The sequence below is a fragment of the Etheostoma spectabile genome, chromosome 10, assembly GCF_008692095.1.
Source record: "Etheostoma spectabile isolate EspeVRDwgs_2016 chromosome 10, UIUC_Espe_1.0, whole genome shotgun sequence".
NCBI classification, from domain to species: Eukaryota; Metazoa; Chordata; class Actinopteri; order Perciformes; family Percidae; genus Etheostoma; species Etheostoma spectabile.
The window spans coordinates 11,999,838-12,004,019 of record NC_045742.1 but is presented as its reverse complement, the minus strand read 5'-3'; the positions used below and the strand labels follow the sequence as shown (position 1 = coordinate 12,004,019).

The window sequence follows — 4,182 nt, the reverse complement described above, 5'->3', positions numbered from 1 at the left end:
ATATATATATATATATATATATATATATATATATATATATACATATAATTGCCATTAATTTCTTAACTGACAGCATTTTTATATTATTGTAACACGCCTTATTTGACTGTTTTTCTCTATTGTTATTGTGACTATTAATTAGTAATTTATAATATGTACTACTACATTGCATTGCGTACACAGCCAGCATTATAGTCCTATCCATTTTCTTATTCTCAGTTTCTTATTTTATTCTATTTAATGTTATGTTACTTTATCGTTATATATTTTATTTTGTCTATTTTAGTTATTGTATGTAATTTGACTGCCTCATTGTTTTTTTTTGGTGATTTATGTGAAGTAGCTAATGTGACACTGCAAGGTACTCTGTTTATTTACAGTGTCTATGTCTACTATGCATATTGTGTGAGATTCATATTAAAAAAAGAATTGGCTTTGATTTGGAATCTCACTTCAGTTCATGAAATATGGAAAGCTGTTGACGTTAGACCAGCAAACCTTACCAGACCGTCAGTCAGTGGAAGTTATATATGTAACCTGACCCTCCCTGACAATCTACATGCTTCATCACTGCAGTCTAGGTTCTTAGTGATGTGCAGACCTTGGTTTGTGGAGAACCTAAACTGCTTCAATAGAATTCTCCTATTTAGACTCCTGTCTCAGACATTGAGCAGCAGATGGTTTTCCCAACACCACCCAACAAAGCTCTCTGCCAGACTCCTACCATCTACTTCTTGCTTTCACAGATATATCCCACACGAACGGATTGAAGAGATGATCCTAGAGGTGGCATCTCAAATTCGAGGAGTTAAGAGTGAACAAGAAAGGTGACAGCACAGATCCCTGAGTCAACCCTTGGTAAGCCTTAACACTGCTCGAAAGCCGAACGAAATGCTGCCTGTTTGAGAGCAAGTCATTTATTTCACGGTTGAGGCACCTCTTTAGATTCCAGGGCTATGTTCAAACTGTATTCAGGTCTGGTTTACTGCTTAGATCCTGGTTAGGTTGATGTTGTATCTTATATCATTTAATTATTATTACTTTTAGTCTAATTTTAAATGAAAGTTTTTATCATGCATTTTATTTTGTCATGTCTTCTAGCTTTCTGACGCTACAAATTTCGGTATATATGATGTTGCTATTGTTACAGGTGTTCTTGTCTATTGCCAGGTTAGGGGAAAAGGTACGGTTTGTCTGTTTGCACCAGACAGTGATACAGTGCAAATAATTGCTGATGAAAGATTTGATAAATTTCATCATAGGTTTTGTTTTTTTAAAGGTTATTTGTTCAGTTGTAGTCTTGTCTTATATAGAAAATGTTGTTGGCATTTATTGTTGGACAGCCATTTCATTGACTAAATTAGCGCTAGTGCTTTACAATGTAGCTCAAATCTGTCACATCTGGGAACAACATGCTGTGTAATATTCAAATAACTCAAATAAGAGGTGTGTCAGTTTCAAAGTCTCATTAATGTTAGTTTTTTAGCTCTTAGCTTTGCTTTGATTTTGCTGCTGCATTCTCCTGCAGCCCTGTCCAGCCAAATTTGAACGTTTAAAACATGCAACACTTCTGTTGTTTTAAAGTTGTTGTACAGTTGTCAGAAGTTAGACTAGACCGATACTAGATTACATATTTTATTTAGTAGATAGGTGTCTATATACATTTATGAGAGTACTCTAGAATCCGATAAACCAGATGCAATGATTGAACTGTTAAATTCTTCACTGTTATTCTTTAAAAAAAAAAAACAGATGTGTGTCTCAGGGGAGAATAAAGAAACAGATCAGGTTTCACCTGCAGTGTTAGACCAGGACAGGAAGGCCTGAGGTTGAATAATGCCTGTTGAGAAAGAGGTTTTAATTGATGTGATCCTTACTTGTGTCTCTCCACTATTCAGAAATGCCCTCATTCCTGTTTTAAAAAAGTATGAAATAAAGGTGAACTGACGTAACTTTGTGTGCATTTATCTTGGGTAATGGAAGTGAAGCGCTTTAAGCTGCAGAATTTGAGATATCAATTAAAAGTCCTAAATGCAAGATGACTCACCAAATCTTAGAGTCAAAGAGATAAAAAAGGAACCTTTTTTAGCACCAATATGCACTGAGCATAATTCTTCTGATTTTTTTGGCCCAAGCTCTGTTTGTGCTATAGGTGCACCATATTTCATTTAATATGGTATTTAAGAGAACAACCTTAGCAAATACTTAAGTTGCTGTGGTTGAGTTACTGCTGACTATTGGCAAATCTCATAAATCAGTTTAAGCTTGAATCCTTGTATACTTTCAAATTAAGTTGCATGCCACCAGTTTGAAAAAGTCTTTGGTTAAATCGATGCTGCAAATATGTGGGTTGCAATTAAATGTTGTGGTGTAAGACAGTGAGTTAATTTCAATCCATGTAATGCAATTTACACAATCACAGAACCACGTTTTTAACTAATTATTATTATGTGAAGTGATTTGTCTGTCAATAATTTTCTCAATTCATCAATTAGTTTTGCCTATACATTTTTCAGGACATAATGAAACATGCACAATTTGGCTTGTCTTCAATCCGATCAATGATCCAAAACCAGAAGGTAATCAGGTGCAATCATAGAGGACGAAGAAAACCAACAGATATTCACATTTTAAAAGGCTGAAACCAGTCTTTTTGTCTTTTAATAATTGAGTTGATTTCATGTATAGTATTTAAAGAATTACCTTACCTAAAATTATACTGAATATAAATATAATAAATATAAATGTATTTAAATATATATAATATGCAACCACAATTGCAGTACAACACCAGTAAAACATTTAGGGTAGGTTCATGTTAGCACTCCAATTCAGAGAGTCTTAAATAGACAGATTGGGAGTTTTTCCTAGCAACTCAAAGATGCAGCGAGAGTGGGCCAGATTGTGACCCTGACAAGTAATGCTCCTTAGATTCTTAAGAGACAAAAAAACGTACTATGTGAAATGCATTTGACTTTCTTCTTTATCAAAGAAGGCGAACATCTGGGGGGCAGAACATCCACTCTGTGCTCTCTATGCACATCCACCCACATGTAGAGTGTCTCCTTACTTTGGTGACATTGTGTGTAGTGAAAGGAAGCCTCTATTATAAATGGTTCTATTAAGTGCCCTCAATGGAGGATTTTTAAGAAGCCTTGTGGTTATGATGGCTCCCACCTTCTCGCTTTTGCGCATCTTCTTAGCTCCAACCAAACCTAAGAGCACTAAAACACCTCTCCTCACGTCTCCTTGTGTCTTTTCAACAACAGAGAAAAGAAGATGACTTATCTCTCTTATACTACCCCTTATGCATATCTTAGGCACTTTTAAAAGGAGGCCTTCAGAATTCAGCAGGGCCGCTTGGTATTCAGCCAGGCCAGCTTATGGTAGGGATGAATGCAGATCAGTGCTTTTACTTGAGAATGTTTGATATATCTAAAAATCCCTCGTAGAAATGATTATGGATTCTGGGGGCATCTTGGGCCCTGTTTGAATAGGGTGAGCTGCAGGCTGATTCCACAGCTAAGAAGAACAGAGGAGATCAGCCTTCATTGTCAGGCCTGACAAGATTAAGCCGACTCAAAAAGCTGATCAAACCAAGCACGATTCTGCGTGGCGAGGCGAGAAGTGGTGGCATAGGTGGCTGCTCTGAGGTGTAAACAGAATTCTGACATTAACAGGGACCCTTCATCTCACCCTGCAGGGCCAGACAGAGGCCGTACCCTCCCTTGCGGCTCCACAACCACCTTGTGAGGAGACGCGATGACCATGAAATCCTTATCTCCCTCACTTCAGCACAAGCAGATATTGCTACACAGCGGCATGGCTGCTACAGTAAAGTAAGTAGCAGTCGGAGTTTATCTGTCTCCAAAGGGATGAATAAACTGGTTTGGTTTCCTTTTCTGCAGAAGTGATCATTATCTTTAACCTCATTATTCTGGTGGGCCTATGTATGTGTGTGAATATGTAAGAAATTTTCCTCACCTCAGTTGCATGGCTTTTTTTCTTTTTTGCTCTGTTAATAACTGTCGCCTAGTAATGAATGTGGTTATTAAAGGAACAGCTGTACAGAATGGTACTAACATAAATCTGAATTTCTGCTGGAGCAGACAGACCCATTTAATAGCATAACAGATAAATACATCTCATTTGAAATGTCACCTCATGCACCCTTCACCCATC

At 37.1% G+C, this 4,182-nt stretch overlaps 1 long non-coding RNA gene across 1 annotated transcript in view; it reads left to right on the top strand.

Moving 5' to 3' along the window:
• Nucleotides 1-3,894, top strand: part of LOC116696771 (uncharacterized) — a 139,232-nt gene extending 135,338 nt beyond the window's left edge. The window contains exons 2-3 of the long non-coding RNA XR_004333827.1: nucleotides 747-858; nucleotides 3,704-3,894. This is a non-coding gene — a long non-coding RNA (uncharacterized LOC116696771). The remainder of the gene's footprint in view (nucleotides 1-746; nucleotides 859-3,703) is intronic.
• Nucleotides 3,895-4,182: the final 288 nt, after the last annotated feature.